This window comes from Canis lupus, chromosome 20 (assembly GCF_048164855.1).
Source record: "Canis lupus baileyi chromosome 20, mCanLup2.hap1, whole genome shotgun sequence".
In the NCBI taxonomy this organism is placed as follows: Eukaryota; Metazoa; Chordata; class Mammalia; order Carnivora; family Canidae; genus Canis; species Canis lupus.
In genome coordinates, this window is record NC_132857.1 from 3,982,057 (window position 1) to 3,995,738 (window position 13,682).

The 13,682-nt window shown below is 47.0% G+C and overlaps 1 long non-coding RNA gene across 2 annotated transcripts; it reads right to left on the reverse strand.

Annotated features, from left to right (window-relative positions):
• Positions 1 to 247: 247 nt before the first annotated feature.
• LOC140611618 (uncharacterized) lies at positions 248 to 7,116 on the reverse strand. Of its 2 annotated transcripts, XR_012012717.1 has the most exons (4): positions 4,745 to 7,116; positions 3,102 to 4,387; positions 690 to 882; positions 248 to 594 (listed from the first exon to the last, which is right to left on the reverse strand). It is a non-coding gene; the product is annotated as an uncharacterized lncRNA (long non-coding RNA). The 2 variants fall into 2 exon arrangements; XR_012012716.1 differs by lacking the exons at positions 248 to 594; positions 690 to 882 and adding an exon at positions 2,455 to 2,681 and having other exon boundaries at positions 4,745 to 7,111.
• Positions 7,117 to 13,682: the final 6,566 nt, after the last annotated feature.

Here is a 13,682-nt window from a genome sequence, read left to right on the forward strand (position 1 = left end):
CCGTAGGGAGCCTGCTTCTCCCTCTGCCTGTGTCTCTCATGAATAAATAAAATAATTTTAAAAAATAAGAAATAAAAAAAAGCAAGACACAGACAAGCAAAATGAATAACTTTCCCCTGATCAAGCAGCTACTGGAACCAGGAATCTACATTTGCGTAACTCTCAAGCTCACAATTTTAACTCAGTGTTGTCATTATTAAGTCGTATTTGAATAAGAACAATTCTAAGTGTTAAGCTTCTAAATATATGTATTTTAAAGATTTTATTTTTAAGTAATCTCCACACCCAATGAGGGGCTTGAATTCACAACCCTGAGATCAACAGCTTCACACTCTACTGACTGAGCCAGCCAGGCGCCCTAACAAATATTTTTAAATTATTAAATAAGACTTTTAATAAATAACAATAATCGCTAAGTACTATTATTAAAGCAACTTTGGGGGGCACCTGGGTGGCTCAGTAGGTTGAGCGTCTGCCTTCAGCTCAGGTCATGATCCCGGCCAGGGTCCTGGGATGGAGCCCCGCGTTGGGCTCCCTGCTCTGTGGGAAGCCTGCTTCTCCTTTGTCCTCTGCCTTTGTGCTCTCCCATTCTCTCTGTCAATTAAATAAATAAAATATTTTTTAAAAAGCAACTGTCATTTATTGAATGATTATTATTTGTCAGGGTCTATGCTAATTCCTTTACTCACATCAACCCATCTCAGTTTTACAAAAGTGCAGTGGAATAGCCATTCCTCTTGTCCCCATCGTGAAGGAATGAGCTCTTGAGCAGTTCTCCAAGGGCACTATCATGTGTTGAGTCGTGTGCTCCCTCGGATTCACATGTTGAAGTCCCAACCTCCGGTACTTCAAACATGAGATCTTGTTTGGGAGGTCGGCGACCTGGGAGATGCGTGATCACAGAGATGGTTAAATTAAGAGGGGACCATAAGGGTGGACCCTAATGTGATATGACTAATGTCCTCATGAGTAGAGGGAATTTGGACACAGACACATGCAGAAGGAAGATGATGTGAAGATGCCGGTAGAAGGATGCCTGGGTGGCTCAGCGGTTGAGCGCTTGTCTTCGGCTCAGGGCGTGATCCCAAGGTCCTGGGATCGAGTCCCACATTGGGCTCCCTACAAGGACCCTGCTTCTCCCTCTGCCGGAGTCTCTGCCTCTCTCTGTGTCTCTCAGAAGGTGGCCACCTACCAGCCAAGAAGAGAAACCACGGAAAAACCATCCTTGACAACACCCCAATCCTGGACTTCTAGCCCTCAGAATCGTGAGCAAGCATGTACCTGTTGTGAACCCCCCTGGTGTGTGGTGTTGGGTTAGGCCATCACACAGATTGCAGGTAACTCCTGGTGGTGAGGGGTGCACGTAGCCCAGAGCAAGCACAGAGACCATTTCACAGAGGAGAAATAAGCGTAGGCCGAGGTGTCAGTACGAACCCCATAGTGGAGATGGCAGTTGAGGGGCGTCTTGGAGAAGTGTGCAAGTGTCCTCAGATGAGAAAGAGAAAAGGATCTGCTCAGGGTGGAGGAGGAAAGCCTGGGAAGACAGCTGGGGCTCTCCAGTGTGTGGACGCTGCTCCGGCTGGACGCCCAGAGGCAGGGGGGCCTGTGACGAGTGGTGGGGGTGCGGGGTGGGGGATGCAGCAGCAGGTTCACAGAGGATGCCCCCAGCTGGGTCTGGGGGCCACTGGGGTCTCTAAGGAACCCTCAACAGTCCTCAACAGCTCAACAGCTCTGGAAGGCCAGAGAGAAGGGCCTCATGTGGCCACCAGGAGGCCTTCCCATCTGTCCCTTTCCAGTGAAAGTCGACAGCCTGGATCTGCATGGTGTTTCTCCCTTTTGACCTTTTCCCATCTAGAGGATTGTTTGTTTTCTAGTCTCACTAGCAACTACTGTTCAAAGGTCAGCCGGCCACAGCCTCTACTTGTCAGTCAATCCAGCCGGCAGTGAAAGTTCTCTGTTTGAAAGGAAATGTCTTTGCCTCATCCTGATGGATGATTTCATGCGTCCGCTTGGCTGAGCCCTGGTGCCCAGATGTTTGATTAAACATGCTAGATGTTTCTGCAAGGGTGTTTTTTGATGAGACTAAAATGTAAATTTGGAGGCTTTGTAGTAAAGCAGATTACCCTCTGTGGTGTGGGCGGGCCTCATCAGATACAGAACAAAGGCTGACCACCCCCCAGGAAGACAGAATCTGCTCTCCCTGTACCCAGTGTCCGTCCCTGGTTGTGAGGTGTGGGAAAGCACCACTGAAAGCTTGGAAAGCAAAGTCTGCTAAGCCGGCACACTGTCCTCCCCACGAGTGGTCCTGCGAAACCTTGACACCGAGGGGCCCCATGAGAAGAAAGGCCCTGCATCCCTGATTTCCTGAGCCTCAAGTCAACAGCTCATTTATTCCTTTTCTTTTATTTAAAGGCAGTAGTAGAGATGAGGTCTGAGCTTTATTTTTTTTTTAATTTTTAAACATTTATTTATCCATGAGAGACACACAGAGAGGCAGAGACACAGGCAGAGGGAGAAGCAGGCTCCATGTGGGGAGCCCGACGTGGGACTTGATCCTGGGTCTCCAGGATCACGCCCCAGGCCCAAGGCAGGCGTGATCAACCGCTGAGCCATCCAGGCGTCCAAGTTTTCACATTTTTCTAATTAATCACCAAGAAATAAGCCATTCCTGCCATGTCAAGCTAGAAAATGACCGAAGGAGGTGAGAAACGTGTCTCGCCAGTGATGCAGACCTGCCCGTGCAGCCCAGGTGCCCATGGATGGATGGGGTGGGGGGGACCAGGCAGGTCGGATGGGGGAGGGATGAAAGGCACTGTCCTATAAATCACACCAAAGAGCAGGGTTTTGCCTTAAGAAAAAATAAGAAGGGATCCCTGGGTGGCGCAGCAGTTTGGTGCCTGCCTTTGGCCCAGGGCGCGAGCCTGGAGACCTGGGATCGAGTCCCACGTCAGGGTCCCGGTGCATGGAGCCTGCTTCTCCCTCTGCCTATGTCTCTGCCTCTCTCTCTCTCTCTCTATCATAAAAAAAAAAAAGAAAAGAAAAAGAAAAAACCCATTTTCCAAAGTGGTAACAGTGTGGGGGTGGTTTGTTTTGGTTTTTACCGTGAGAAGAACTGTGGCTTCTGTTTTCATGACCAGGTGCGATGGGGGCAACGCCAGTGGCCCCTGTTCTGTTGGGGAGTCGTTGGGGGGGTAACGAAGCTCCTTCCTCTTTCCTCTCGTGCCCCGTGGGGATGCTCTGGGTTACAGACAGGCTGCGGTGGGCTCCCAGCCGTGTGGGAAGAGCTGCGTGACCTTAAGGACCCAACCTAGAGAGCTGCGGCGGGGCTCACAGCAACATGACTCCCGAGAACCAGGGTGGCAGGCCGGGTGCCCAGCGGCAGACGAGGCCTACGGGCGCCCTGGGAGTGTCAGTGGGCCTTTAGGAGGAAGGAGTCCCCCCGGATGCCCCGGCTTCGGCGTGGGGCTGGGTGAATGAGCCAGATGCAAAAGGCCGAGCACCGTGCAGCTCCCCTGGTGGGAGAGAACTAGGACAGTGAAATCCATAGAGACAGGAGTAGGATGGTGGTTTCCAGGGGTGGGGGACACAGGGGGTTAAGGGTTACTCTTCAGTGGGTGCAGAGTTTTAGTTTGGGAAGGTGAAAGGTTCGGAAGGCGGGTGCACGGAGCCCAGGCCACGAATCCACGCACTCGAAGATGCTTTCCATGGTAGGCCTACCTTACGGACGATCTGTCATGTGATGGGGACGATGTGGCCACACTCACAAGTTTTCTAAGAAATCACTGATGGCTTTAGAGTCTGCTGAAGCTGGACTCGAATCTCCGTCCGCCGCTGACCACCGAGATGGCCCCGAGCACAATTCCTGGGCTACGGGGTGGTATCCCCACTTTCAAGATGCTGCTGATCACACCTATCGCAGCTCCTGCACGGGACCCCTGGGCTGACCCGCAGCCACTCCCCGGGGGAACTGAGCCCCTAGAGGGACAGGCTCCCAGCGTGAGAACCACCTCCTCCTGCCAAGGCTCCTTGGCCAACACCCAGGGGCTCTAGGAAGCGGGGACAACAGCCCGAATCCAGAAGGAACCAGCCCCAGGACACAGGCACCAAGTCCTAAGATGCAAGTAACCACGAGTGACCCTGTGGCCGGGTGGGTGGGGTGGGGAGAAACCCTGGAGCATCGTGGCCTGGAACCTGTCCCACTGTCGCTGCTCCTGTGGGGACCTGGTGGCAGCGGCTCCTCTGTCCTGCTCCCCCCACGCAGCCTGAGGTCACCCAAACCTCGCCTTCTTGCTGCTGTGCTGAAAAGTTGCAGGAAAACCACCTTTCCGTTTAGGGGGGTTTGGGTTTTTTGGTGTGTTTGCTTTTAAAAGATTTTACTTATTTATTCCTGAAAGACACACAGAGAGGGAGAGAGGAAGAGACCAGGCTCCCTGCGGGGACCTGCCGGGGGACTCGATCCCGGGGCCCAGGGTCACGGCCTGGGCCCAAGGCAGCCACCCAACCCCTGAGCCCCCCGGGTGCCCCAGTACTTTCAGCTTCCGGGGGCGAATCTGTGCTGGTCTGCTTACTCTCTAAGTGATTACCCCCCCCCCACTCACACTCGAGCCATGGGGCATCTGGCTTGTGTCTGCAGTCCTCCCCTTGCAATCCCAGTCACCGTCCTGCCCGTGGCCTCTGCTGCGACACTGGGAGCCCTCAGCCCCACCTCCATCCTCATAAAGCAGAGGACCCCATGTCCACTTACCTGCTCTGGCACCTGCAGGAGGCAGGTTGTCATCATACACGTTGGGACCCACCAGGACCCACTGGGCCGTAGTACCCTCTGCTCGCCAGCCTGCTTCCCATGCAGGCTCGCTTCGCAGGTGGAAACCAGAACTGCCCCACCGCGCCCGCGGAGGTGGGAACAGCCCTCGGGGGCTGAAATGCAGCCTGTGCCCACGGGGGTGGCTCCGCGCTCTCCTTACAACACCCAGGTCGTAGCGGCCCAAGTCCTTCCCTGAATCTTCCTTTAGAAGTAGCACCCTTATGGCATGGTCGGATGGCAGCTCTTCGTGTGTCAGACCAATGGCTCTTTCAACATCTGTCTCCCCCATTGGATGCAAACTTCCAGAGCGGGGAGGGTCACACATGCATTTATCACCCCTCTCCCCCATGACTGAGGCTAGTGCTGGCTACATGTTTACTAAAATAAAATGTTGGACATCAGCAGAGACGTAAAATACAGTGGTCAGCTCCACTTTGTGAAACCGTCAAAGGAAGAGTGTTGACCTACTTTGAGCCATTAAGACATGCTACACATTTCTCTAGGGTCCATAGAAAACAAAAGAACAAGTTGACTTGTCTGCTCTCCAGGAGCTGACAATTTCAGGGAGGAAAACTATAGGCAAACGATAACTAAAATCAAATCCTAAGGTGGCTTCCGTAGAGGTCAAAAAATTGCTTATAGTTACGTACATCAACCCCGGAAGCAGCAGCAGCCTAAATGCCTAGAACAATGATTCTCAAAGATTGGCCCAAACTATTCCATAGCCTTTGATTCTTACTCTTAGGGGCTGCCTGAGATCCTCCCCCAGTTCCCTTGCTTTTTAGGCATGTGTACCTTGGAGCAAGCTACTTGATTTCGCTGTGCCTCAGATTCATAATCCCTATCCAGAGGAGATTAAGAAATTAATCTGCACTAGTTTAGCTCCATAGTCTCCACACAGTAAGGGCTCAAATATGTAAGTCTCGTCATCATTATTATCGAGACTTGCTAATTACAGTGAGCCTCTGAGAATTAATAAAAGCCAGTGTTGGTAGTAAAAATTATCGTAATTCTACAGCTTATGAAAGACTGTATGTAATTCAGTGGACTGGTTGCTAGGCGATGCTTGTGACTCCACAGAAGTTCCTGCTGCCCATGCCCCCCACAGGTACCGGGTGGAACCTCTGCTGTGCTCGGGAAGCACATCTTGTCATTAGTGTTATTAGAAGATTGTTATAGTTTCCACACTGGCTCTTTTTGTTCTTGGAGCCATCAATTCCCATTAGTTTAGCTTCCTTGCTGTCCACATGGTTTATCGTCGCCTGTCTAATTAACTTATGTATCGTTAAGTTGTTGCATCGACCACATTTTGGGGGCTTACAACCTTCCAGTGATTATACTTTGAGATAAATGCACAGTGCATTTCAAGTTTAAATGATTGTACTCCTATTGGAAGCCCAAATGGGTAGACAATCCTTCTACTTCCCTTTTTCTCTGTAAACTTCTTTAATAATAACTTTTCATTCCTATTACTAAAATAACTAAATTATTTTACCAGTACAAGATTGAAGTGGGTGATGTAGGTAGCCCAAAGGGTCTCTTGCATTTCCTAATAGGCCTCAGTAAAAAATCCTCAAAATGAGAAACAAATGATTACATACACACCCATACCCCGATATGCTTAATAGAGCATCCAGCACATAGTATGCACTGTATTGTTATTATTATTACTACTACTACTACTATTATTATCATTTAGCAAACTATTTTTTGAACTTTGAATAATGACCCCAAAGATACCCACGTCATAATCCCTGGAGTCTTTGAATATTATCTTACAAGGAAAAAGGGTCTTGGTAGATGGGATGAAATTAAGGATCTTGTGTCGGGGGGAGACTATCATGGATTATCCAGGGGGCCCTAAATGCTATCACAAGTGTCCTTCTAAGAGGGAGCAGGAGATATTTGTCATAGAAGAGAAAGGACGAGGTGTGAGGATGACAGAAAAAGAGGGAGATGTGAAGATGCTAAACCGATGGCTTTGCAGAGAGAGGAAGGGGCCATGAACCAAGAGATGCCAGCAGCCACCCAAGGCTGGAAAAAGCCAGCAAACAGTTTCTTCCTCGGAAGCTCCAGAGACAGCACAGCCCTGTGACATCTTCATATTAGCCCAGAGAAACCGATTTTGAACTTCTGGCCCCCAGAACCATGAGAGAATAAATGTGTGATGTTCTAAACCACCAAATTTATAATTTGTTACAGTAGCTAAAGAAAACTAGTATGTGTTATTTTCTTTGTTGATGTTAAATCTTTTTAGAAGACCATTATAGGGATGCCTGAGTAGCTCACTGGTTCAGCTCAGGTCATGACCCCAGGGCCCCGGGATCGAGTCCCACGTCGGGCTCCCTGCATGGAGCCTGCTTCTCCCTCTGCCTGTGTCTCTGCCTCTCTCTCTCTTTGTGTCTCATGAATAAATACATAAAATTTTTTTTAAAAAGGAATATTCAATTCTTACTTACTCTGTTTCATCTTGCCTGTTAAAGAAACTGATCTTCAGTTGGGAAGGGAGTTAGAGAATTTTTTTTTTTTTAAGATTTTACTTTTCAGTACTCTCTACACCCAACATGGAGCTCAAACCCACAACTCCAAGATCAAGAATCACATGCTCTACCAACTGAGCCAGCCAGGTGCCCCAGGAATAAGAGAAAATTTTAACCTGAAAAAAAAAAAGTGACAAATTTAAGAGAAAATCTCCAAATCAATGCCATGCCCCCAAAGTAATTAAGTCTCCTCATTTTGAGAAAACATGCAGAATAAAGCATTCTGTTGCCATAGTTACCTGCTTATATCAGGTCCACTTGAGCCTGTCACAGGGGGTGATGTGTCCCAAAGCAACAAATCTAATTCTAAACGTGAAGGTGGTGAACTGCTTGGGGAGGTATCCCGGGTATAAATGCTTTTGAAAGCAAGTGAGCAATAATCTGTTCAGCTACAGTATATGTTTTGATAACAGAAATTAGCTCTTACGTGATTGATACATAGGGTGGTGATGTCGCCCTAACGAGGGAGTTATGTTGGATCGTACACAGCTTTTCCTAAGCAAAGAAAACTAGAAGAGTGGAAATAGCATCAGGTTCCCTCTAGAAGAACAAGTGCTCAGATCAACTGTTAGGCGCAGTCCACAGTCTTTTCAGCCGCATCAGATAAGCAAATAGTACCGGTTGCCCACGTCCTCCCTTCTTCCCTTGAGAGGTGCACGCCCATCTTTGCATAGATCTGGGCGCGTGACAGGTTACACTTCCTGTGTCAACCTTAAAGGAAGCCCCTTGGCTCAGAGCTGCACTTCCAGGTGCATCACGGCAGGGGATCCTCTAGCTTTGAGGACCACCTTTCTGGGCTGTCCAGGACCACTGCTCTGGGAAAGCCGAGCCAAACCCGTATCATAATACCTGAAGGTCAGGCCTGGAACAGGGGTGACTGAGAAAAGAAAAGATGTTGGTTTTGTTAGTACTCTGGTTATAAAGCTGCCTAGATTTTGGATCATCTGCCCCAGCCCATTTTTTTTCCCTAAGTACCATTATTTTGGGAGCATGATTTTTCAGAAAATAAGATTTCTCATGAACGATTATGTTGACTACTAGATACAAAAATGGCAATTCTACTAAAATTGTCGTTGTATTTTGTATATGACCCAGCATGTCTATTTTTCAGAACCTCTCTCTGAAAAATAATCATATGGATACACAGGAAATATGTATGAAGGTGGTCACTGAAGCATCGTTAGAAGGAGTATAAAATGGGAGGAGCTAATTGTCCAACTCTCACTGGGGAAGTTCTTAAGCAAAATGTAGTCTATCCACACCATAGAATATTAGGAAATGATTGTATTTTCTTTTTCTTTTTCTTTTTTTTTTTTTAAGATTTATTTATTTATTCATTCAGAGAGAGCGAGAGAGAGGCAGAGACACAGGCAGAGGGAGAAGCAGGCCCCATGCAGGAAGCCCGATGCGGGACTCGATCCCAGGTCTCCAGGATCACACCCCAGGCTGCAGGCGGCACTAAGCCGCTGTGCCACCGGGGCTGCCCTGTATTTTCTTTTTCTGTTTAAAAATATTTTGGGGGCAGCCCGGTGGCTCAGCGGTTTAGCGCCACCTTTAGCTCAGGGCCTGATCCTGGAGACCTAGAATCAAGTCCCACGTCGGGCTCCTTGCATGGAGCCTGCTTCTCCCTCTGCCTGTGTCTCTGCCTCTCTCTCTCTCTCTCTCTCTCTCTCTGTGTGTGTGTCTCTCTCATGAATAAATAAATAAAATCTTAAAAAAAAAACTTAAAAAATATTTTTGAGTAGGCTCCACACCCAGCATGGAGCCCAATGCAAGACTTGAACTCACAACCTTGAGATTGAGTCCTGAGCTGAGATCAAGAGGAGGATGCTTAACCAACTAAGCCATCCAGGCGTCCTGCAACAATTTTTTATAATGCAGCAGTGACCTATGTAGATCTAGAAGGATCTGCTAGATAAAATGCTGAGTAAAACAAAATTTAAAAAATATGACACACAAAAAAAAATATGACACAAACAATATTATGTATTTTCTACAATTGCATATAAACATATGTGTATGTATGTAGGTATATGTGTGAGCATATATGTGTGGGTATATGTGTGTATATATACATATATTTATACATACAAACATATATTTATAATATATAATATATATAAACATATAATAAAATACATATATATTTATAATATATACATAATATACACAAATGTGTACATAATACATACATATGCATAATATACATATATATACACACATGTACTCATGCATACATACAAATATATAGGAGATAAAAGATTTGAAAGAATATGAAAAGAGTAAAACTTTGAAGATGGGGAGTGGTTCAAGGGTGGTTTGGTTTATTGATAGTTCAATTTCTTTAGCAAGGAGCCTATATTCATTTTTACATGTTTAATAAAAATCCAGTGTAAAACAAGAAGAGAAGGAGCAGAGTACAATGGCTAAAAGCACAAACCCAAGGGCCAGATTGTGGGTTTGAGGTTCAGATTTGACACTTTCTGCCCATGTGACCTTGAGCTATTTATTTTTTATGTGCCTTTGTTTCCTCCATAATAACGTAGGAAAAATGACTGTGCCCACCTCATAGGGTTATCATGAGAGGGTTAAGTTACCCTTAAACCACTTAGAAAATACCTGGTGCACAGTAAACATGTTCAATAGTTATTTTTTAAATGTTTTAAATAATAGATTTTTTTTTAAAAATTTTAAAGATTTATTCATTCATGAGAGACAGGCAGAGGGAGAAGCAGACTCTGTGTGGGTAGCTCGATGCAGGACTCGATCCCTGAACCCCGGGGGTCACGCCCTGGGCCCAAGGCAGACACTCAACCACTGAGCCACCCAGGCGTCCCTAAAAAAATTTTTTTTTTCAAAATGCAGAGGAATATGATATAGGATGTGTTGAATGAGAGCCATTGGGATACAGCCCTCGGGGGAGGGACAGGACATATCACCACACACGACCGTCTAAAACTCCTCTGCTTTTTGACTTGTTTCTTATTTCCTCCCTACAGCCTCCCCCTCTTCCTGAATTCTCCTTCCTGTGCCTTCTACAGAGAAGTATCTCCACTCAGTATTCCAAAGACCTGAATAAGCAAAGGATGGGCCGTAGGATGGTGGGGGGTGGGGGGGTGGGGGTTGGAAATTCATTCCAATTTCTGTTTTCACCTTGACACACTGATAATCGTACCTTTGCCTCCATGCCACAGGTCCCAGCGCTGTTGACGGAGCTTCTGCAAATGCCAGAGGAAGCAACAGACGTAAGCTTGTTCTAAGTCCTACCAACCCTGTGAGTTGAGGTCCCTGGAGAGCACAGAGAAGTGGCGGGGGAGGACAGAGCACCCACGGGAGCTGCAGGTGCATGCCACAGGGGAAGATGCCATGCCTATCATCTCTCTTCCTCTCCCCCTCCTCCTTCTCCCCCCAAGCCCTCTCTCCCTCTCCTTCTCCCTCTCTCTGGCCTCTCCAGCAGCCTGGTGGAAGGTCAAGGGGCACCAGGGAGCTCCCTCTGCAGCAGCTGTTCACGCAGAGCCCGAGGATCCCTCTCCTGTCCCACCTCATCCATGTCAAGGTGACGCTCCTCAAATCCCTCCCGTCCGTTGCAAGAGGCTCAGTAGGAAAACCAGGGCAGGAACACCAGCCCTACAGCCTGCCTCGCGCTTCAGCCCCCTGGCATACCAGGATACCAGGACAAACTGGCCATTCCCAGCAGTGTTCAGAGTCACTTAATTCCTTGCATCTGTTTTCTGATTTTTCAGAGAATAATCTCACCTTATTTTACACAATTTTATTTTTATTACTTTTATATTTACAGGTCCTTAAGCTAAGTTTTATGTCAGAAAATCTTAAATATTATTTAATATTTAATCTTAAATATTATCTATGGTTTACCTTATTGGGTAAACCATATTTACCTTATTGGGTAAACATATATTACCTTATTGGGTAATTATTCTTTGACTTCATCCACTCTGATTATCCTTATCAACTCATTTAAAATTTTTGTTTATCGGGTATCCAGGGTGGCTCAGCAGTTTAACGCCGCCTTCAGCCCAGGGCCTGATCCTGGAGACCCGGGATCGAGTCCCACGTCAGGCTCCTTGCATGGAGCCCGTTTCTCCCTTTGCCTGGGTCTCTGCCTCTCTCTCTGTGTCTCTCATGAATAAATAAATAAAAATATTTTAAAAATAAATAAATAAAAAATAAAATTTTTGTTTGTTTTTTTTTCCACACTGGAAACAAAAAATGTTGTTTTTAGAAAGGAACCGATACCAGTCACTCTCTGAACCTGGAAGCACACCTTCTCTGTACTCGTCGGCCTTAAACAGGCCCTTTATGGGAACCGGGTTGCACGGCGATCTCCATGGACTCCTTTTTTTTTTTTTTTTTTGCATTTTATTTGTTTTTTAATTTATTTTTTATTGGTGTTCAATTTACCAACATACAGAATAACCCCCAGTGCCCGTCGCCCAATCACTCCCACCCCCCGCCCTCCTCCCCTTCTACCACCCCTAGTTCGTTTCCCAGAGTTAGCAGTCTTTACTTCTGTCTCCCTTTCTGATATTTCCCACACATTTCTTCTCCCTTCCCTTATATTCCCTTTCACTATTATTTATATTCCCCACATGAATGAGAACATACACTGTTTGTCCTTCTCCGATTGACTTACTTCACTCAGCATAATACCCTCCAGTTCCATCCACGTTGAGGCAAATGGTGGGTATTTGTGGTTTCTAATAGCTGAGTAATATTCCATTGTATACATAAACCACATCTTCTTTATCCATTCATCTGTCGATGGACACCAAGGCTCCTTCCACAGTTTGGCTATTGTGGACATTGCTGCTAGAAACATCGGGGTGCAGGTGTCCCGGCATTTCATTGCATCTGTATCTTTGGGGTAAATCCCCAACAGTGCAATAGCTGGGTCATAGGGCAGGTCTATTTTTAACTGTTTGAGGAACCTCCACACAGTTTTCCAGAGTGGCTGCACCAGTTCACATTCCCACCAACAGTGCAGGAGGGTTCCCTTTTCTCCGCATCCTCTCCAACATTTGTTGTTTCCTGCCTTGTTAATTTTCCCCATTCTCACTGGCGTGAGGTGGGATCTCATTGTGGTTTTGATTTGTATTTCCCTGATGGCAAGTGATGCAGAGCATTTTCTCATATGCATGTTGGCCATGTCTATGTCTCCATGGACTCCTAACTGGGGTTGGAGAGGACACGCTGAAGGCCGCAGTTTGTTTGTTTGTTTGTTTTTTAAGATTATCAAATTTTATTTTTTTAATTTTTTTTAATTTTTATTTATTTATTTATGATAGTCACAGAGAGAGAAAGAGAGGCAGAGACACAGGCAGAGGGAGAAGCAGGCTCCATGCACCGGGAGCCCGACGTGGGATTCGATCCCGGGTCTCCAGGATCGCGCCCTGGGCCAAAGGCAGGCGCCAAACCGCTGCGCCACCCAGGGTTCCCAAGGCCGCAGTTTGAACCACCCCGGTCACCTGAGCCAAGCTCAATCAAACATTCCCAAAGGAGATGTTGGAAACCATTCATATGACGCTGTCATTTTGTTCTCAAGATCAGTCCTTCTGCTCATGGAGATTGCTCCCCATGGCCAGGCCAAGCCTAGGCCATCACAGGCTGGAGGTCAGCCCTGGAGAAGGAAGGGGCTGGAAAGAAACAAAGAGCCGCATCAAGACAGGAAAGGGGAAGCGCTTCCCCCTGATAATAGGCCTTGAGTGGCTCCTTGGCTTCCAGGGGCTGCCAGGCCACAAGGACCTCAGTCCTGAGGTTGTCAAAGGGGCAGAGGACCCGCGCTGGCGCTGGAGAGGTGTCTAGCATCCACAGCCGCCGGAGCTGACACATGCCCCCAAATTCAAGAATCTTAGAAAAAAAGCAGCAATTCATAAAGGAGAAGCACGAAAGAATTTCTTTATATTCTATTTTGAACGAGGTAACAGCCCGTGCACCGGTTGTCTTTTCTTAGGAGTCTCTGGTGTTCTCATAGTGAAAGGTAATGTTTTTAAAAACCTAAGAACTAGCACTGAAAATGGCTTCGGGGCAAACCCAACGCGTTGGTTTACAGGGATGAATAAATACTTCATAAATGTTTCATTAGGAGAGTTTCATCTTTTAAACTAGTCTTTTTTTTTTTTTTTTTTTTTGCTATATTCACAAATCTTGATTTAGAGGCGCCTGGGGGGCTCAGCGGTTGGATGTCTGCCTTCAGTCCAGGGCGTGATCCTGGAGCCTGGGATCAAGTCCCGCATGGGGCTCCCTGCATGGAGCCTGCTTCTCCCTCTGCCTGGGTCTCTGCCTCTCTCTCTGTGTCTCTCATGAATAAATAAAATAAG